This window comes from Neodiprion pinetum, chromosome 4 (genome assembly GCF_021155775.2).
Source record: "Neodiprion pinetum isolate iyNeoPine1 chromosome 4, iyNeoPine1.2, whole genome shotgun sequence".
Taxonomy (NCBI): Eukaryota; Metazoa; Arthropoda; class Insecta; order Hymenoptera; family Diprionidae; genus Neodiprion; species Neodiprion pinetum.
Window position 1 is genome coordinate 20,062,719 of NC_060235.2, and position 23,346 is coordinate 20,086,064.

General features: G+C 39.0%; 1 protein-coding gene across 3 annotated transcripts in view; it reads left to right on the top strand.

Annotated features, from left to right (window-relative positions):
* The first annotated feature begins 19,366 nt into the window (after nt 1–19,366).
* The window catches only part of drpr (multiple EGF like domains draper), a 47,430-nt gene continuing 43,450 nt past the window's right edge, over nt 19,367–23,346 (top strand). For all 3 annotated transcript variants that reach the window (XM_046624572.2, XM_046624573.2, XM_046624574.2), the window contains exon 1: nt 19,367–19,643. The gene's annotated coding sequence lies outside the window, so the exon portion shown is untranslated. The remainder of the gene's footprint in view (nt 19,644–23,346) is intronic.

Sequence of the window (23,346 nt, forward strand, 5' to 3'; positions counted from 1 at the left end):
TTCCAAATTAAATAGACAACTGTAAAATGACGTATCTGTGCGAAGTACCGGGACTCATTTTTGCTGCCAGAAAGTGTCAAAAACCGCACCACTCCAAATTTCGTTCGTAGCGTAGATCCATGAAATTCTGCAATATATTTAATAATATTTCGCGGCTTGTGTTGACCGTCCCCAAAAAATCGATGTCACAACTACTCAGGTTGTCCGTCAGACTCTCCTCTTCAGGTCTCATGCTGTTTTGAAAATCATTCGTGAGCTCTTTGCGAGGCTGTCATCCGCCGAGTTTAATGGAAGCTGGTGGCAGGTGGGCGTCAGTCTCGGATCGAGGTGTCGTGAGAGCTTGAGAGCTTATCGTTAGCTGGAGGGTCCGGGTCTTTTCTTCGGACGGCGGGTAGAGCCGGTGCTTCTAGTCCGCGCCACGGTTCCGACCCGCATAAGTAATCGTGTCAACAAATAAGCGGCCTCCACTCGCTTATCTCGGAGACCCGCGACTCTCGCTCTTCCTCTCTCTCGCTCCGTCTCTCTCGATTTCTCAAATCTGGGCCTCGAATTTACACCCATTTCACTCCCCTGAGGGCGGTAAGGGAGAAACGATTCGATTGAGGCAGTAGAAAATTAACAAATTTTTCACCATCCCAGATAGCAAGGGATACGACTTTTTGACATTTTCCTTTTCGTGCAAAACGTATGTTACAAAAATTTCATTCGCTCATTATTATTTCGATTATTTTAATCGGCGATGTATCAATTTACTTTTTACAGAAAACATAATCGCGCTTCATCCGTGGACTCTACGAGAAATTCAATTTATACATGATCGACGAGGAATACGGAACAGCTCTCCAAAAATTATTCAATTCTTTCTCATCGTTAAATTTTATGTACGCTGGAGACCTTTTTTTTTTTTATTATTCGGTGATGAGTTGATACCATAATTTATTTTTTGACAGATCCTTGAGCATCTTGAAATTCAGAAATTTCATGTGATCGTTGAGTTTTGAGTTTTGAGCTTTTCTTGAAGAACTTAATCTGTTGTAACCATTAGGATTTGTGTCTATGAAGGTTGGGAACTTTTTGGAATAATTCAATATTCAGCAAGTACCGACATTCTTATCCTCCAAAGTATTTTCAAGCTTTTTTCAAATTTTCATATTCCTTCGGCTCCGATCAATCGCTAAATCCCGATGTTTATTAAAACTTTTGTACCGGATTGCGGTGTAATATTTGATTCCAAAATTCGTCAAACTCAAATCATCTTTCGCGTATAATTTTTTCATCAAATAATCAACAAAAATTCAAAGAATCATTCCGCTCCTCGAGTGCGTGACTGACCAAGTACACATTCGCTGCATTAAATGATATATTGTACTCTGAAAAGAGGAAAGAAGAAAATAACAATAACAACAATAATAACAATTCGGGTGTTCCGTGACGTTGCGTCAAAGCGAAAGCCCCGCGGCGATACGTCGACGCGTATGATTGATTCGTACTGCGCGAATAACCTGTCAATCAAAAATGCAAACCAAATAAAAATGTCGAGAAAAATGGAGAAAGAGGCGAAGGGGGAAAAAAGAACGTCCGAACCGGTGAACACCGCGCCGCCTTCGCGCGGAATAAATTACACCCACCTATACACGTATGTCCGTCCACCTGTGCTACTGCCGGAGTGACGTATCGTCCGACGGTGTCAACGCGGGGCTCGAAGCTGCACCGACGACGTTACTCGCGGTCGCGTGGCACTGATGGATTGTTAATGAGGTATACGACGAGGGAGAGACCACCTCGCACCGCGGTCATATCTCACCGCAGAACTCCATTAGTGGGCGCCTAATTGGACCCCCTGATAATTAAATGGCGCCATCTCCTGCCCGCGCGCGCGTCACGCGCTTGTATACATGGCTGTTTGTGTGTGTGTGTGTGTGTGTGAGTGCTCGACGTACGTTCCACTCTGGATTTTCGCCCCGTACTGCGTTTTCGCCTATTGACTGATTTACCTGTCCTGTCCTCGCGCCGAAATATGTTCGCAAATGAAATATACTGTTTTTTTTTTTTTTTGTTTTTTAACGAAAAAAAAATGTCCGCCAAGTACGACAAATTAATTATTTTCATACGCTTGCGTGACGATCGCTAGAAAAATAACGTAAAATTCCTGGAACTGCAAAGAAATTGAGCGATGAATTGGAAAATATTTCTAGGAATGTTAAAAATAAACAAAGTCTCTGTGTAGTTCAATATGTCTTCGAAAATTTGAAAAAAAGTTCATATAAATTATCTCTAGAAATTTATTTCCCGTAATATTGTCTTTTGTTACCATACAGGGATCTCTGTAAAATAAAAAAAAATAAAAATTTGATGAAATGTCGACATGAATTTCAAAGTTCCCCTATAACTTTGAGGAAAACTCCCTACGTGTAGTAGAGTAATTCTGGAAAATGATAGAAAAGGCTCCGGGAATTGTGAAGTGTCCCTATAGAAGTTTGAAAAAAGTTCCTGTGAATTTGAAGACACACCTAGAATTTTGATAAACAATTCCCACGCGTGGTACAGTAACAATCGAAAATTGCACAAAGTGCTTTATATTATGGTAAAATATGAATGAGATTTTTTCTTAACCCTGATACACTTTGCAAACCAAACGTTTATTGAAAAATCCCTATCAATTTTGAAAATCTCATTAACACGTTGACGAAGAATTCTTGTATATTGCTTAATGACTCAAGATATTTGGGGAAAATCCTTTATGAATTGCAAAATAGCTGTAGAAAATTGAAAAAATATCCCTAAGTGTTTGAAGAAAAATCCCTTGATATTGAACGGTAACCCTACATATTTGATAAACTTCACGACGAATTTCAAAATATCCTGATAAAATCAGAAACAAAAAAAAAAATTCAATATATTACCAAATATCTATAGACATTCAAATAAAATTCCTTACGAATTTTAAAATCCCTAGTAAATCAAACGAATATTCCTATACATCGAAAATGTCTACATAAGGTCGTCGACAAATCTCTATTCTCAGCAAAACAACCTTAGAAATTTAAGGAAATCGTCTAGTGTGAGGGCCGTTTTTCAAAAAGTTTTTTGAATATTTTTCTGCAGACAAATCATTGAAATAAAATACCCTAAAAACAACCTTTAAAAGAACAGCCATCACACTAGACCGACCCCTTGAAGAACAATCCATATGACCTACAAAATATCAAATAGTCTGAGCATTTTACATCTAGTCTATATCGGAGTATGAGAGTGAAAACAGTGAGCCTACGTGCAATGGAATTTCCATGACAAGGGCATAGTGGGACACAGAATTTGGCATTATAAGCGACGGCGCAGGTCGAAGCGGACAAGATGGCGCGGTTGTGCCCGAGGCGAATTGGCGAAATGAAAGCCCAGCGTGATCCCATCACAGCTGCAGCTGATCACCGGCTAATTAAATTTTCACCTCCGTCCTTTGCGGTCGCTTTTTGCGTGGGCAACGTGACGGCGACGAGAACGCGTTACCCCGAGTCAATATAGATCCACACCGAAAAGCTTTTTCATTCGATTTACGATGCGTTCAAATTAATATCCCGACAATTCTCTTTAAAACGTTCATTGAATTGGGATCTTTCAGAACTCGACAAGTTATACTTGAAATGGAATTTCAAGTTGTTTTGTGAAATCAGACTTCACTATAAATCGCTGAGAAATTCTTGATGATCGCAAGGGAATAAATAAAAAAAAAAAAAAACGTGCAAGCACTTCGATGATAGAAGATATTTTTTTTTTTTCGTTGTAAGGATCAGGGACCTCGTGGGGGAGAGAAATATGAATCTGAAAAGAATTGAAAAGTGGTTGGGGATTCGAATTTCTTTCTTGAAGGAGCAAGCCGTCACATCCTGTGCGAGGATTTGTATCTTTCAAACATTGTCTGGAAAACGAGCGTACCTGCAATTACATCGGCCAATCCTAGCGTGGAGAAACACAGCCGGCTCACAATTGTACTTGCAGTTTATAAATCATGCCGGGTGGTTTCGGGGAGCAAAGCACCCGCAATGGAACGAGGTACAAGCAATTAATTAGCGCTGCTACGCAACAACGAAGGCACAAACCGAGCTACAAGACAACTCGAGACGAGCTTGCAAAGTAAAAAGTTCGTTAAATTTATACACCCAAGCAGCTGAGGCTGGTAGACTGCAACCCTAATTAACGCGCAACATTGTCTGCCCGTTTTAGCTGCGGCCAATTTCCTCGCTCCGCCGACGGGTTTCCGCATAATCGTTGCGTGATAAGGCGAACTATGGACAGGTGGTAAAGGGTGCAGGTGCCGTGATATCCTGTCCGAGAATTGGTATCCTGTACCCGCAACGCTGCAAGGGGAACCCACAACGCGAGTCCGCGAGGGAGAACGAAAGGAGTAGAAAAGGAGCTGCGAGACAGTTTCGCACGCATAAGTAATTGGATCTGTCTGGATATGCTTTTTAATTTGCATTTTAATTGCACAATACACACGCGGCACGAACCTGCAACGCCGCAGCTCCGGGCTTCGCGAGGCATGCATCATACCTCCGGGTCTTCACCGAACCCCGACGTTTTCCATAAATTCATAATTCAACATCCGCTAATAATCCCCCATGCATGACTACTTCGGTACTGTTATGTTGCTCTTTGCACTTGCAAATTATGCGCTCAGATTCTATTCAGGGATGATTTTCAGTTGCAATTTTAGAACCTGGTGCAGCATTATTGACTTCCATTTACAGAATATACTTAAAGCCTTCTAAAATCCGCTAATTATCGTCAAATATTATCATTCATCGAAATTTTGACTGATCGTTAGATGCCAGGTGGTATATTACGAAGTCCTTATAGTCTAGTGAAGCTCTGAGTTTAAAGTCCCATGGGATCAAATCAAGTCTCTGATAGAATCGTGTGCAGTGACGTAAGATCCAGCTAAAAATGTATCGCTTTCTAAATTGAATGTCTCAGGTCTTAGGTCTTAGGCAGCAGTTACGTCAACTCTTTGACGTCCTGCTGGTTGGGAAACTAAAGTTTTTTTTTTCGCTCTTACCCCCGGTAATGTTAATGTTTGATAGAAAAAGGATGTTTTCAAAGGTGAGCTCTCTAACTCTAGTCTAACAAGTTTTCTAACAAGTCGCTATTTTAAGTTTACCGAAAAAGAGAAAATCAGTGGTTTTCATACGAATGTAATGTATTTTCTAATTACGGTACATACTTTCCTAACCTAACTATGCTTTATTATAGAGGTTCGGAAAGCTTGAAGAATCAGTTTCAAGGATCCATGCTTTAATTAAAAAAATGTGGACTAGTTAACGAACATTTCAACTTTCAATAAAAAAGTAAACTTTTCCGTATAAAATGAATGGGAAATAAAAATTGAAAAAGCGAGCTCATCTCCTGGGAAAATCTTTTTTCTACCAAACACTAAAATTATATGGAACAAGGGCGAAATTGAACCACCCTAATACCGCAGACATAGTGATGTTTGGGAGTTGGGAAGTGCCGGACAACACCCCAACACCCATGCTTACAGTTTTTCGAAGTCATTGAACCCCTGGCACCTAATTCACGAATAATGAAATTTTAGACTTAACCCCTTGTAGCCCCTTGTGACATTTCTGTAACAAACTAAATAAGATCCTACAAAATTCATACGGAAGGTATTAATGACAAGTCCTTGAATGCAATTTATTTTAAAATTTATGATTTTGGGCTACAAGGGGTCAAGTTTCAACTATCGGTAAAAGACGTAATCTGGAGCTTTTTATTCGTCACATATTTACGAATGATGGAGACGGTTATCTTTGTATGAGAAGAGAATATATTTTCACATAATTCCAGAATTTGCAAACCTCCCATTCCGCGGGTCTGCACTGAGAGAAATTTTTAGTTCCGGTTACCGGTCAGTCCTTAAGTATTTTCATTTTTTACCACAAACGAAAAATACAGTTCTAGGTAGAAAATGAAAATTAGTTTTCTAGCTGTTACCGGAAAGTCTGGTATCCGTTACTATTCTTTCTCACTGCGATCACTGTTACTATATTTTCTTGTAACTGTTGCGAAAATGTAACGCTTGCGCGACAATAAATTGACGTTAAAGCCTTGTTTAACTAAAAAAGTAGAGTAATTAACTTCACAAACTGATTTTGCGTTGCAATTACTAAAAAAGGATCGACAATAGCTCAAAATGGTTGCGCGTACCTCGTTTTTCGTAATTCCAACAATATTCAAACAGTTTTTTTTAACGATACCTGTTTCACTCAATTTTTCTAGTTACTGTAAAAAATGAAATTTTCCTCAGTGTGACTACCGTAGATTTGCACACGGCATTAATTAAGGGTAACAAGACAATACATCTGTCAGCAGCTGCCGATTGTTTTATGACCGAAAGACGCGGGCTGCACGTGGCGCGATCATAACGCAAGTGCGTGGTCTGAATAAGAGAGGATGACGACGGCACGTAACGTCCAAAAGGCTGACCTAAACGTGCGTGGCACGCTATTTTGCAATTTTGTCCGGCGACGATGATGGCCGAGGTACGAGCGAGCGATATTAAGGCGTAGCTCAAACATGGCGGCCGTGGAGTCGGCGGAGGCGGACGGCAATAAATTTTCGTTTAAAGCAGAGCAGAGCCAGCGATAGCATCGCCCGGTTCAACGTCAACAACTCCCGTCGTCGTTGTTCCCATTCCCGTCTCCGCCGGTTCCGAGTTCGCGTGTTCCAGGGTACGTATCTATTCGCTGGTCCCCACAACCTCGGCCTTTATGGGCCTCCGAACATTCACGACGGCTTCTCCCTGCGCCGGCCGTCTCGTATACTCGATGACGGGACCACCGTCGAACGCGTAATAACCCCTCGGTATCAGGCCTAACTGCATATTGATTTCCATCCGATATCGTGAATATCTTGTCTTCTGGGGCGGGAGCCCGTTTTTTCCCCCGCTGTTTTCATACGGAGACAATTTTATGGGAGCATCTATGGCTTCTTGAAAACTTTACGCGAATTTTTGCTACTCCTGATCGATTAACGATGCTCAATAGCCTCGTGTAGATTATTTGGTATGGTGTCATTTTGTATGAAACTGGTACCACATGAAATCGACAGGTATTCGCTATTCATGAATCGAGTGTTTGCATCTAACTGTGAAAGGTTGTGAATTTTAGTAACCTCGATTCAGTTAAAAAATTAACAATCTTAGGTTATCTATGATTTTCATTATGGGTATACTCTTAGTGAATGGGGGCGATGTGCTTGAATGATAACTTTGAAACAAACCTGGCACCTTACGAATTCTCGTAAGCTCGACTCAATTCAAGAGTCTACAACTTGACTTCACTTTTGACTTCAAGTAATAGTTACATTTTCGGTGGATGGTTAGATGGGCTGAATACCTACCTTTGAAAGTCGTAGCCCTGGCACGTTATGAATTCTAGTAACCTCAACCCAATTGGCAAGGTTCAAACCGATCAAACCTATGCTTTCAAGTCGGTTAATTATACAGGATGGTCCTTTTTATTCGCCAAAGGCAAATATCTTATAAAATAGAAGAGATACAAGAGAAAGTTTGATACAAAACCTGGAGGGTTTCGAGAGGAAAAGATAATGCTGATATGAGTTGATTTGTGAATTGCGTCACTTTCGAGATTTAATGAATATTTCGTGATCTTAGATTAGGAACATGCATTTTGACTATGGCCAGCGCATAGAAAATTTGATGAACAGTTCAAATTTAAAAGAAAAATTTAATTTTTCAAAATTTTCCAAAACTGAAATTCTCAGGCATTTTTTACCCTGGCAAAATATTACTTCCAAAGTTTGATTTTCGCTACTTTTTTACGCTAAAGGGCTACAAGAGACGTTTGATCACCTCGAAAACACAGCTCTTAGTATTTTAAACCGTGAGGATTGGTGCTTCATTTCGACGAAAAGTGGTCGAGTATTTCGCTTTTTGAGAATTAAGAAGAGTTTTGAAAACTTGTAAAATTTTTCTGAGTAAAACTTTTCGACTATTTTGCTGACTAGAATTTTTTTTCATGTTTCTGAATTCGTCTTCGAACCCACTATCAGCTGTTCATAGTCAAAATATGTTTCACCTATCCAAAATCAAAAAGTACTAAGAAAAATGACGAAAGTGGGGTAATCCATAAATCAACGCGTTTTGTAATAAACATTTTCTCGTATAACTTCTACTTTCAGAGATATTCGTCCGACTAGATTAAAAAAGACCACCCTCTAGTCTGCACTATTTAGTCGAAGTGTCCAATGCGAATTTCCCAGGAGTGATTTGACTTCGTCTGAATTGACGTGAAGCACAAAATTGTCCGTAAGCCGTCGAGCAGCGAGAATTGTTTCGAACTTGCGGCAGCCCGTCGAGATATCCGCAAGCCGATGTAGGCGATGAAAGAGACGTTGAGAGGCGGCCTTATCGTAGAAGGATTTTAATTTTCTCGGATAGAAGAGCCTTTTGGCGTGGAAGCGCCGCGGGCGGAGGATGTGAAATTCATTTTCATCGCTACAGGGTGAACCCGGGGCTCAATGTAAGCTCTTTCCTCTCGATTCTCGGGCTGTCTCCGGAGTTTCCGGGGCAAGCAGCTCCGTCCTCACTCCTCGTAACCGTAACAATATTTGAGGGATTTGCGCGTTAACGGTCAGCCGTCGTTTGGCTGAAGATTGGATCAGCTTTGCTTCGGCTAGAGTCGTTGCGGTGAACCCGCCAGCAGGTCCCGAAGCCAATTTGCGCGCCCACCGAGCGCCTTAGCCTGTCAAGAACCAACGATGAAAAGTGGCTCTCCGAACCCCGCGAACGACGAAGACGCCGCTGATCTTCCCTAAGGCGTCGCTTCGCTCGATGTGGGATGCTGCCAGCCAATATTTAGAAATACAAACAATTCCCGTGATCCTCTTACCGCCTCTTGAACCCCGCTTTCGTCCCCTTCGACCCTGCGGAACGACTCCGAGATCCCGTTTTTCTTTCAGTTACAATCCGAACGGAATCACAAATTTTTTTATCGACTTTTCGACCGCTGCCACAGACGTCCTCCTCTTGTCTTGTTTTGAAAAACAAAACTTGATTGTGAGGATTTTCACACACCACGACATTCAATGGCAAAATATTTTCACTCAATCGTTATACATTAGTTGTGTTTTTAGAAAATTCGTCCGAACAGTGCTAAAAGAAACTTTCTCAAATCGGGAGAGTACAGTTAAAAAATAACCAGGTTCGGAATCAGCGTTGAATCACCCATCGTAATGACTTCGGAACATCCGGGATGATCAAAATGAATCCAGCCGATTGGAGTGAAACGCAACGTTCCAAATTGATAGAAAATTGAGTGGGAAGTTTTGGACATCTGTTATTCAATGCTTCATTGTACTGCAGCGAAACTTAAGTTATACGTTTTTCAAGAGGTATGGTAATACTAACGTATATGTGAGAATAACGTTGAAGTGAAATACCTAAATATTGCAAACGTTCATGATTGGAAATTAAAAGCTTTTGATCCTCAGCCGTTTTATGGGTATCATCTTGTCATATTTCCATTCACCTCTAGCAAAATTGACCAATATTACTAATTACGGTTAAAGTTAATCCATCGATGGTAAGTAAGCGGTAAGGGACCAAATACCTATAAGCGAGAAACGTCGAAGTGAAATATCTTTACCGGGTTTATAGGCAAAAATTTTTAAAACCAAGAAAATTTTACGTATAAACGAGAAAAATACACAAGAGCGCAATGTATAACTGAGGTTTCATTGCAAATTACTTTTTCTCTGTTCGTTAAGTTCCGATTCAAATTATGTTGGACGTTTCAAAACATCCTCGTTTTTTTTTGCCATCGAAAACTCTTTTTTCGTATTTCGAAAGTCCTGATCGCGCGGTGTATTTTTAACATACGTTTTCCCACACTGAAATCACTGTAGGATTCTTCGTATCGTTAGCGTAGCTATGCTTTCCCGGATTAAAACGCATTTTTCCTAGGCTCGAAGCATATTTTTTCGGTGTCCCGAGGGCACTACTTTCAAGTTTTCGACGCTGAATCAAAATGTGGTTCAGAACTCTGTTCATCGGTACTGTAGCTATACCGTCCAGCAATAAAAGCACATTTCCACAAGACTTAAATTATATTTTCGGACGTCGCGAGGTCGTTATGTCACATAGTGTAAAAAAATTAGGTGCGCTATAGCGCAGCTTTTTGGACGAACCAATAGAAAAGTTCCACCAGTTGACGTCACATCAAGCGGTCTATTCAAAATTGTTGTTGACAAATATTGAGATAGATTAAAATGTTACACATGAAACGTTAACTGAATTCTTCAATACACGCATGGTGGAAAAGCAAATTACTTCCTCACGGAGCAATTACATCTAATGGTCCATAATGTCCTAACACGGACATTCGTGATGGATATTCAATACCTGTATCAGATATCCGGACAAAAAGTCCCAAGGCCTAGGTAATATAGACCAGGCGCTCAAGAAAGACTAAGTACGTAAATACCGGACGAAATTTGGAGTAAACGAAAGGGTTGAATTGCTGGGGGTTTGTATAATTTGGATCACTCTATTGTCTACAGTATCTCTAGTTATCTACATAAATCTTCATAGACATCCGATGGATATCCATCACCAGTATTAATCTGACCGTAGAGATTGTAGATTTTAGCAGATGTCTGCCAGAAATCCACTATGGGTACAAATCTTTCATGGAGCTGTGTATCCTATACGGACCTCTAATAGATGGAGTGTTCCTTTTGGACTCTGACCTTTACAGGTCCCACCATGATTCCTACAGCCCATGACCGAGAATTAAATACTTTATTGAATTCGTTAAACGATGCGAGTCAACGCGATGCGTGACCCACCACGTCTGTTATGCGTAAATCAACGTTGTAGTTGAGGTTATGTCATGTTTTTTACGCGCGCATGCGCCTGCGCTGTAAGCTCGATATGACTTGTCGTGACGCCAACTGGCCGAATGAGCGAACTTGTAAGAAGATTGGTCTTCTATCGAGCACGCATTACTCCTTACCCTATGGTTGCGTTAGGTTTTCTAGCGCTAAATCTGAATTCGGTCTAAAATTTCTTGGCCACAACATTATGCGTTGCTTTCGTCTCTCATTCTCCAAATTTGGACCAAATCTTTATCGGAAGCATCGCTATAATCCTGGTGAAAAGAAAGTAATGAAATGGAGTTGAAACGTTGAGTGAGTACTGACTAGAGATTGAATCCCGGTTTTAAAATCGGATCGCGATTGGTAAAAGCCGAGGTGAAAGTGCGCTCGGAGGTACGGGTGAATTTCGTACAACACACGTCCACGTGTTGCCGTCAGGAACGCGTTTGCGGATTATCTACGGGCGTAATGACGGGAACTGGAACTGACAGCCGACGTAGGAGCGAAATCCTTTGATCAAAATCCTTTAATTTTTCATGGCAAAAGCTGGCAGCTCGGAAGCTCGAAAGCTCGTACTCGCGCTCGCCGCCTGCCACAGGAGAAGCTTGACTCACTCAGCCGCAAGCACCCTGCAGCGAAATCCTATTCCACTTTACGAGTTCCTCTCATATAACTACGTCCTAACTCAATCTCTCAGATGATTGATAAAAGCTCCCGCATAAATATACCTATACATACCCGCACGTGGTCGCGGTTATTCCTACGTGAATTCCCCATCATGTACACTTCGACGTGACGTTCAAAATTACGTTCACCCCCCTACCCTCTCACTCTCGCCGCCTTTTCTTTTCTTTTTCTCTTTCTCGTCAGCTGCACGTCACCACGGTTCAAAAGCGAACATCCCTTTCTTCGTTGTCATCGGGCAACGAAGAGATTGATGTCTTTTATCCTGTTATCCAAGCAATGGAAAATGTCTTCACCTTCTCGCAAGTTCCGGAAATTACACAAATCGATACGGCTTGCGACAGTTATCGATTTTCAAAGTGCGTACAAAATAAGGAATGATAATAACAAAACAACGGTGCAAGAACTGCGACTGATGTGAATCAAGTTTAATTTATTCCACATGATATAATTCAATGAGGGGAAATAATTAACCAATTCGAAACCGACGAAATTCATTTGGAATAACTTGATTATTATTAATTTAACAAATGAGACAGAGAATATTGCTAAGCTCATTGAAATTGAAGAATATCTGGATTTTTGATGACGTATTTTTACACTGACTCAACTACGATATGAATTTTTGAGATAATACCTACCGTATAATCGTAAGATGATTCGCAGCTATTTTAGCTTTCTTTTTTTCCGCTTACCACCGTAGCAAGATAATAAATAACGTGTGCCAATCCCAAACATTATTTTTTTTAGATCTAATTCGTTCACGTTTCTCTGATAATGAGATAATTGAGAGTTCTGTCTTAAGGTCAAACGAATGTTTGATCCTCTACCAAAGATCCTCCGATGAAAGTGAAGGGTAAAAACCAACCTGACAGTTCACACTTCAAAATTCAATTTTCCAGGATATCTCGATAATGACTCAAGATATTTCGGTAAAATCGAATGAATTGTATTCAACAGTCTCAATCAATATGCACAGTATTCTTACCCCCAGAAGTTGCATCCCTTATTTCGAAGCAAAAAGCTTAGGGTCAGTTTCAACCCCTTAAACGACCGAATTAACACGTACAGGAAAATACGTGTGCAATGTTTTTGGATATATTACAAAGGATTTTAAAAAACAAAAAGATGGGTTGAAAATAGTTTCTTTTTAAGATCACTCAAGATTCATGTGAAGTGTAAAAAAGACAGGAAAAATTAAGAAACTCAGACTGGCAATAACTCTAGGGAACATTGTTGCGATTGAAGAAGTACAGATGTAAGAATTGAGCTTGGTTCGGAGACGCGGGTCAATCGGTAAATTGGTAGTGGCGTGGAATAGAATTGATAAGCCGTCAGCTAGAAGCACTTTGCGGGGTGGCGGTACTTCGGCAATGCCTTCGGCGAGCACCCGCGTAACGGCTCAAGGTATCACCGGAGGGTGGCGGAAAGGAGAATCATCGATGCCGCATTGCACGTAAGACGATCCGACTTGGGACTCGCAGAGTGCTCGGAGACATCTCTTCTGAAATACTGTATATGAAACTGTATGTCCTCTCGAGTGGTTTGAAAATTCACCGTGACGATCGCGATCCCCTTGCGGTCGCAAAAACGCATTAGGCACACTTCGTTACGATGAGGTAGAAAACCGCCTCGACGCCGTCTCTCTCTCTCTCTCTTTCTCTCTCTTCGCATCTCCTTATCTTCATATTAACCTCCACTTCGTACAAAACTAATTCCTTTCTTTCAAGGCCGTCGATGATTTCGACGAAACGTGTCATTTCTTCTCTCTTTGCCATTTGTTCGTAATTACAGGGATGTATCAAAAATGAAATTATTAGAAATATCATTTTCTTTCTTAAATCATGGCTTGGGCAATGAAATTGAAGTCAACTTGTTGTTAATTGTACGTCTTTGAATGAATCTTTGTTATTTTGAAGTAAATTTGTATCACCAAATTCACACCCTTGGATAAGCATGCAAGCCTCGATATTTGAAATGATATAATTCGTTACGAAATAAACATTTCAAAACCAGTTGAGAAAAAAAGGTAAGAAATGACTTTCCTGTGTTAGGAAAATGCTCGAAATGATCGTCATTTTAGACAATATATAATATATGAATTTTTCTAATGTTATAAATTCACTTCAGATATTTAAGAGAACGAGTTGTAAAAAGTTTAAAAAAAAAATTCGACCGCATTTGATTGTTGAAACTCAATTCAAAAAATCAAGTAGGTATTCTATGAAAATATGCGTGTGAAATATTGCTAATTTTGACTTCTCGTCGTAATTAGAGCCACCCCAACCACCTTACAATTATCGACGAATCATTGCAGATTTTCAATCGACAGGATTTAGAAGAATGGAATATTTTTGAAAATTATATGACTGACATTCATAGAATAAATAGTCGTAGGTTGAGACGAATTATAAAAGTTTATTAATCTTTGATACTGCATATTATTTGAAAAATTTCTGCTCGCTATCTTTTTTTGAAGAAATTTGACGTCAATGATCATCGACAAATGTTGAAATTTTTTTTTTTTATTGGTTCAGTGTAGATACAAAAATAGTATTATTATAATCATAGTAATGATAATAACTCAGTACCGGCAGAGTTATTACCCTGCAGTAGCTGCTTCTTCTAGCTGTTCGAAACTCGTCAGTTTGATGGATACGGTTTTTGAAAGCTTTCCATTTTAGAGGTAATCGTAAGAGGATCGTGTTGGGGGATCCATTTCACGTGGCGTGATCGAGTTTCCCATTTTTATTCTTGAAAACTTCTGAAACTTTATATCAGGATTAGATAGCATACTGGCACGTACACGCATACACACACACGTACACATGTCCACGTATAATACGATATACAAACGCATGTATAAGGTCGCAAAACGCGAATTGGGTGCGAAACAGAGATGATCAAAAAAGATCGAGAGACCCGTGAGTCTACCTACCCTCGGGGACACTTGCCCCTCGCTCAACCGCGCCCCCTGATATCTAAGTAACATTCTAACCGCCAGAGTCTTTCACGCCCCCTTCGAATCGTTCCAATTCAGCTTCGACCGATAAATTGCATTTCCAGTTTTAAAGTTTTGCTGGAAGAAAAAATTGGAACGAGTTCTTCTTCACTCTCTCAATTTACTTTTATTGCTTTGTGTGTAAACGCTCAATTGGTTATAATGATGTTGATGTAATACCTCGTGCAGAACTGCGGAAAATTTTACGATCCTTCGAAATTGATAGGTTTTTTGTTAGAATACATTTTAAGAAATGCAAAGAAAGAGCAGAGGTATTGTTGATAACGATAGTGGATTAAGGGGCAAAAGATGCAGATACAGATTTCGGTGATACAGAATTTTCCGATAGTTGAATATTTCGTTTAGTTTACTAAAATTCACTCTCGTATATCGACGAGCATAAATAAACGGTGTCGTGTGCTTCAATTAACATGAACTGAATATTCCATAACGTGATCAAACAATAACATTATTAATCTTCAACCAACCCAATTTAAGTTTATCGTTCCTTTAAATACTATTAAATAAATAAAGTGTAAAAGCTGGTAAAAATTGAAAAACCTATGATACAAAACCGAGAAGCATAGCTACAGCAGAACTTAACAGGTTAATCGGTCCCCTCTTTTTTTATTAATACGACCCGTAGCTAATCCCTTAGAATTCCGGAGGGAAAGTTTGCGGCGTTGGCATTTTCTCTGGTAATATAATTCAAAGCGCATTACCGGATCTACAGATCCGGGGATCGGGTGGCTCGTTGTGCAGATATTAGCTACGGGCACTCCATTGTCAGCTGCGGGGCGGCTTGTTTCATCGCTGGATCCTTGTTGCCGGCTTTGCAATTGATCCTTGCCGCTTTGCGCCCCCTGCAACACTGATTCCCCCTCTCTCGACATCTGTGAATAGAAAAAATTGAAGAAACTTGAGAAATTACTTTTCATATCATACTTACGTATCTAATCCAGAGACGCTCTCCAAGTTCCTGATTGTGTAAGTAATTAAGGTCATGCAGTACCCCTACCCTTACCGACCGAGAAAGTTTTTCCTCTTTCTTGCTTTATTAAATAAAAAAACGAACGCAAAGGGTTCAAGTTTCGACGGTGCATCGCTTTGCTGTAGCAGAATTCAGGTAAGTTACTCGTATCCTGAAAATCGTCAAATGAATGTGTGGTTCTTTGACACGTGTTACTATTTCCACATTTCTCGCATTTGATAACGTAAGGGATAAGGGTGAGTTTGCTCTGTCGGTAAAGGTAGGAGTACTACGCGAACTTGAGCCCCGTTAATCAGGAATCGGTTTTATTCTAAATCTAATTTGATCAAAATAACAGTAATAAATTATACGCCGTAGATTGATGAATTTCACAAGAGATTTCGCGGGTATTTATTAGCCTGTTTAAGATGAGGACAATATTTTGTTATCTTTTATGCAATAACATCTACGCGTTAGTTTTTTTTTTTTTTTTCTAGAAACCAATTCTCAAACAGGTGCCTCGCGTCATGTATCTTTTTTCAATTCAATGATTAATATGCAAAAAAAAAAAAAAAATAGAAATATACTAATTCCAATCCCTTTGCAGCAATTTACGAAGTAATATGAATGAATGATCGCTTAGATTATTGAATAATTTGCACAAACGGCAATACCATTTTTTCGTTGGAGAAACCAGAAACCAGATATTAGCAAAATAGAATTTGATATTACGCATATCCAACAAAGCCAACACAACTGTCAAACCTCGTGCTACACAATCGTCGTGTAAAATTTTTACTGTATTTTTATGTCGTGTTTATCAAAACGCTAATGAGCCACGCGGCGTGAAGCGCCTCTTGAACATCCTATTTCAGCAGAAGCTGAGATTTGGATCACGTTCCAGCAAAAGGGAAAAAAAAAGATAAATAAAAATACTTATAATATCCAATCTGAAACAGTTTAGTATTTACATTCATAAGAACGCCAACTTTATTCACGGCTTATGATCGAACAGCGCCTTGTTGTCGGCTACTTTTCCGCCCCCGTTTCCGTAGACCGGTTGTTCTGCCACCCCTCGCAATCACCCCCAACTCAAACCCCGAGCGTCGCCCGGCGCGGTTTCCAAGGGGGTTCGGCGGGGGACCGGATGATAAATGACGTACTCACGGTAATTGCCTCCTAAGTTATGGCTTATACTGCGTATGAAATATGGTATCGTTCCTCGCTCGCAATTACTGCCCGGCTGTTTATCTCGGGGAGAGAGAGAAAGAGAGAGAGAGAGAGAGAGAGAAAGGGAGAAAGCTTCGCAGCTCGTTTCATGCGCACGCGAAAGCGCATGAGAAAATTTCCTCTGTATACGTATGTAGTTGCATATTCGATATACATATATACATAAGTATACGACATAAAAACGGTTATATGAATTATACATTTGTGAGTTTGATGAAATTCGTCGCAGGGGTTAATGCCAACGGCTTGTTGCAATATGCTGCTTAATCGTAAGTCTTGAAAGTTTATTTCATGTTTTTTACTGCAGGGATCGATGTATTTTGTAATAGGGTTGTTGAGGTAGTGAGGATTTTTCTCTAGACCGCCCCCCCCCCCCCCCCCCAAATCAACTTAAAATAATTCTCAAAGGTTTTCAGAATTTTAGCTCAACTCTAACACGTGTCTACAAGAGGAAGGATTTCCCTATTTGAAATACGCGTGTTTCGGATACATTGTTAGTATATATTTTACTGTAAGAGTAATAATGTTCAAAAAAATGTGTGACTGCGAGGTTTTAGCGGGCATAAGTGGTACTATTTGAGAAAAAATTCACACCATCATACCCGGTAATCTAGACGAATTTGCACTTAATCCAAATACAATAAACTCAGATTTCGAAAGTGTCCAATTCGTTGCGATTGTATGGTATGATGATGTGTACTTTTTTCAGATAGTAGCACTAATGTCCACTAAAACCTCGCTGCTTCAGATGTTTTTGAACATTATTACTCTTACAATAAAATATATTTGTACTGACAATGTGTCTGAAACACGTGTACTTTAAATGGAGAAACGCACCCTGATGGCGGGAGATTTTAGAGTTGAGATAAAAATCTGAAGAAATTAGGCAATTGTTTTTGAATTATTTAAGGTTGATTTGGAGAGCAGCTCGGAAAAAATTAGCCGTCACTCTAAATAAGAACAACCCTATGTCAGTATATGAGGTATGTCCGAATCGATTTGTAATAATATAAACTGATTTCACAAGTTTATCCCCCCCCCCATGCACGTGAAATCTCAAATCATTTTAAAATAGTCAGTCTTAAATATTATTCTTTTGACTAACAATGACATCGAAGTTGAACGATAAAATCTCTGTATTGGGAACGGAAATTCTACAGTCACGTTAAAGCCGTTGTGACGCGTATTGTTCGGTATTCTGATATCTGATCTTTAAATTTAAAAGAACGATCTTTAAATCTCACAATTTTTGAGACGATATAATTTAAAAAAAATTTAAAATTCAGTATGGATGTATTCTTTTTGAATTGTCAGTTGAAAAAGAAAATAAATTGGTAAAATCGGGCTCATTGCATTAGGAAATGATACCGTGAATATTTTTTTTTTTTTTTGAATTCGTATTCACTACCGCCACGGAGTGGTAAAAATAGTGTGCAAGCTGCCCGTAAGGTCACAGCATGCTTTGATCCATTCTGTGGCGCCATCGCTCCTGGAAAGCTTGAATAACGTAACCTTGAGCGCCTGATATCGCAACTACAGATACACGTTAGAGCTGCAAATTCCGTGCAATCAGGCGCAAAGTTTCGACCCATTCCAATTGCACTTGAATAATGCTGGCAAAATAAAGAAATAAGGAAAGTGATATCTGATTTGAGTCATGCACTGAATTTAACAGCAATTCTTAACCTGTGAAAATAGAGTGATCGGGAATTAGTTATCAGAGAAAAGTAACGAAGTGAAATAATTGAAGAGAGAAAAAAGAAAACTGAAAATTAAGATCTACTGTGGTTTCATTTTACACTAATAACGTAGCTTTACTGTAATTTATTAATATTATTGACTAGTCACTGATTTTTGTTCTGAAAGTACGAGAGAAAGGACGAGAGTGAAAACGTAAAAAGATCGTCAAATATGTAGATGGTAAGAATAACGAATTTTCAAGAATGCAAAAACTTATTTTGTCCACCTTTTATAATGCACAAATTTGAATTATATTAAAATCAAACTGTAAGAAACACCATGTATATAAAGCCAAAATATAGAATCGTCAGATTGAATGAGAGTATAGCAGAATTCTGGAGATACTATTTTTTAGTTTCGGTACGTTAATTTTCTACATTTTTAATATTCTATACTTTGACTTTCTACTCTTGTAAAGATGCTAAAAAATTGATGTTCGCGTCTTCAAAAATTGAATATTCTGGTGTTTCTATCGATTAAGTCGAAAAATAGTGGTAGTGGAAGCAGAGTAGAATGTGAATCGCATACCAAAAAGTAAATCGAAAAACCAGTATAATTATAAAATTACAATTAAAATGAATAAGCATTACGTTAGAAGAAAGTCTTTAACAATTATAAGTTTTGCAATTAAATCAGACGAATCCAATTCCACAACCACGGCAAACATTCGTAGCGTCGGTACAACAGATGCCTATCCTTACCTTGTCTCGAGAGGTTCGATCTACACGCGATAACTGGCATCGAAGTTCGTTTGAAGTTCTCCGAGAGAGCCGCCAGACGGAAAAAGTTACATCGCCAGCGCCACCAGCGGATACGTGTGAAACTATTCGCTCTGGCCGAGGGACGCTCGAGAATTTGTTTCGATTCAGTGCGGCTAGATCCTCCTCTGCAGAAAGTTTGGTGCTGGATATATCAGCGATAGTCGATAAACAGTGAAAAAGTGGAAATAACCGAAAGTGAGCTTTGTAGTGGAGTGCGTGAGTGTTTTTTGGTGAGCGATCAGATCCGCCGATTGCATTCTGAGCTACCGCAGTGAATCAAACGTCACCGATTTCAAGATCCAGTGCAAAGTAGGGAAACCGAGAGCCCTTGGAACGGATTTACCCCTCAACAAGTAATGTAAGTGTTTATCCAAGTGTCCTCGTTCTGATCTTCGTTGCTGGCATCCCAGCTTCGGCCTGCGGTATTAATGAACCGTTACAACTGCCGCTGTAGCGGAGAGAGAAAGAGAAAGAGAGATTGCAGCGTATAATCGCCTCTCTTTCTCCCCCCATCCCTCTCTCGTCCCCCGACAGTGGTTGTGGAATCTAGTTTCTGGTACCAGATTGTGACGCGGTGCGTTGCCCCCTCGTCGGTTCTTTGTGCCCTCGTTCGAGGGCCTGGAACACCGTGCGAAGCGTGCGGAATGCAGCCGTTTTTTGTTTTCATCCCGGCCGAACGCTTTGAGAGATGACGATCGCCGTGTTTTAAGTATCATTATTGTCACGTGACTGACTCGCTTCTCTCGATCTCCGTCATTCTTTCTCTTTCTATACGGTGAGACGAAGGTCGTTGTTACGCACGACGCGGTTGAACCACTGGCTGGAAGCCGCAGGTGGTTCGCACTGTTCTGACAAGTTGAGTCTACCTCTCGCGTCGCAATGACGCGAGGAAACGCTATTCTGGTGAAAATGATTTCTACGATTTTTTACGAATTTTTAGGGAAATTGGATCGCATCGCATGAATTTGTACGAAAAATTGTAAATACGCCTAAATTATCATGAAAATTTGTATTTTTTCACTGAAAATCTACAAGATACTACGATTTTTAAAGAAAGTCAACAATTATTCGTGAAAAACTATGCATGCTTACAATTTTGTACACGAAATGACACGAAATGTTCCAATTTCTGGAAAAATTCGTAGTAGTAGTAGTAGTAGAAATTTTCATTAGGGTAACCCGGTGCTGATGTGGCCCAAAAATGCTCAGAATGTCAGAAACGATGAGAGAAAGTATAGGAAGTCAAATTTCGTTCGAACCTTCGATGACCTATTTGATTTCGAAACCAATTTGGAACCAACGAGTTTCAACAAAATATTTCAATTTATGGTCGAGGTTGAAGCTAATAACATTATTTTGTAACCATACCAACACGTTTAGTTGATTTCAACCAAATTTTGTTGGACTAATAAATCTAGAATTGACACAAATATGTAGATATTTACTTCGTCGCCCGTGACCACAAATATAGTTATTTCAATGATTTTTTTCTCTTCGTGTATTCATAGAAAAATTGTTATTTCAAAATTTTAGGATCTTTTGAAATTCAGTGAACTGTAATAACCCAAAGCATATTTTAGAAACGTCACTGTGTCACGATTTCACAACAGAGCCGCTTGAAATTGTAATATAAAATTTTGCTACTAACTTCAACTTCGTAATTATCCATCATATTAGAGAAATTAAATTACCGTATAATTTATTGTTCTTCATATAGTTATTTCAATTCTGAAAAACGCTAAAATTGGACAAACGACGACAATTGCTCATTTTCACCGTAAACTTAATTGCACAACCACGATTTGAAAGAAATATATTTATCGACACACCATCCAACGTACGGACTGCGATCATTATTACGTTACGTGAAGTGTAAACATCAGAAGATTATATTAGAGATATTAGATTTATCACTGAATAGTTCGTATCAACGCAAGTCATTTTCAATTTCTTCTGCGTTATTAGTTCATTACGTATACCTTATATATTGTCTAGAAACCGATTGTAGTTAATCCGGTTTTGCTTTTGTTTGCAAAGAATTATTAATTCACTCTTTGTTTTATAAATTTTGTTTCATTTTTACCCAGCACATTGCGAAAGTGGTATATATACATTATACATATATATATTGCAATTGCGCAACAGACAATTCAGAGATAATTAATTTATGTTGTCGCAAGCGATTGAGCGCATTGCACTTTAACTGCGAGAGTGTGGAAGGAAACACAATGATAAAAGGTTATTATTGTAATGTTCCACGATTAAAAAAACAAACTGCGGCGTATGAGAAAAAAATAACGATGATGAGGTTGACACAAGGTATATACCGTTTTTATTCTTTCTTCTTCTGGTCTCTCTTCCTCGTGCTCAGCTTCTGATCTTCAATTAAACGACATCGCGAGTAAGATGGAAAAGAAGGAGGCGGTTCTGACCTTCGCTCAGAATATTCACCGAGCTCACTTTTCCTCTGCGTCACTTCGACGAGATTCGAGGTCGTTATTCTGTTTCTTTCTCTTTTGTTTCGTTCCTGTCGTGACTCTAAAGTGCAGCAAAGCCAATTGATCAATCAATCCGATGTAGGATGTATCAAACATCGCGCAGTCCATTAAATTGTCGAAAAAAACAAATCCGCGCTGAAATCAAGATTCAAAAAGTGATCCTCGAATTGCAGATCGAGACGAATTTTATTGATCCTTAAAGTGATGAATAAAAGTAATTCAAAATCGTACATTCAAATGAAATATTCAATTCTTAGTGGTGAAAGAGTTAAATAAGAGAGGATACTTTACTACGTTTATTGAAAATAGTCCCGATTTGTGATCGGAGTTTTTTGTACCAAAAAGCCGTCCTTGTGTAATTGAAAAGCTTGCAAACTAGTGCGAGATCGATCGTTCAGAAAATTTACACGAGTTTTGGAGATCATTTCGTATTATTTTTCCCAATTTTGTGCATAGGAGTCACAATTTATATCAAATTTCGCTTCCTCTCCATGACCTTAATTAATAACTAATTATTAACTAAGACAAATTTTGTGCGTGAATAAGTTCTGTACAAATCAGGTGATATATTTTTTTAATATTGTCATGTGTCCAGTATATTTATGTTAATCTGCGAAGAATTCATTCGGCAAAAAATTGCATTGGAATTAATTAAAATTGTACGACCTATGCCTGTTTATCTCATTTCGAAATAATACATATATATATATTAAAACAACGCGATCGCTCTGAGATTATTATACAATAATTGGCCTTTTTTATCATTTAAAATTCGTCGGATTCAAAACCTAATTTTTCAGTACGAAAGAAACTCTTTGCTTTGATTAAATACAACTTGACTGACTTCAGTCACAGATTACTCTTTCTATTTTAATTTCTGTATTTTATTGTTTTTCGCTGTGATTACACACTGTGTAAAATAGACATCGGCAACAATAAATAATAAATGACAAGCCCGCGCGACAAAATTACTATGCATTTTATCACCACAGCGTAAGCTTATTATAGTCACACGCTAAAGTATCCCGAAAATATCACTGGGTCGAAGTTCACTGTCTAATCGACACTGGGAATGTTTGGAATTACTTATCGGGCTATTCAGCATGTAAAATGTCAAACTAATGAGACAGTTTTTATGACGAATCAATATTCGCTAATTTCTTGATTAGTGTGGTCATAAATATAATATCGACGTACCGTGTAATAATTTGACGTAATTGAGATAGAAATTTTGCGATGAGCCAAAAAGAGATTAATTACTCAGGAGTTCAAAGAATATTTTTCCCGCACTCTTATCGTAAATGCTGAATTACTTAAAAAATATTTTTGAATGCATCTAGATATATTAGTTTATCAACATTACTGTAACGTATTTAATCCACTGGAATTTCCTCCAAGTGTGCATGGACGCTTTTTTTAATCATTGAAATAATCTTCCGCCTTTTAAACACTACTTAATACTTTTTAGCCTGCGTGAAAAAATTCGTTGCAGTATTAATTCAACTATACAGCAAATTATTCTTCGCTTCAAATTTGAGATAAGGTTCGACTAGTCTTTATCGA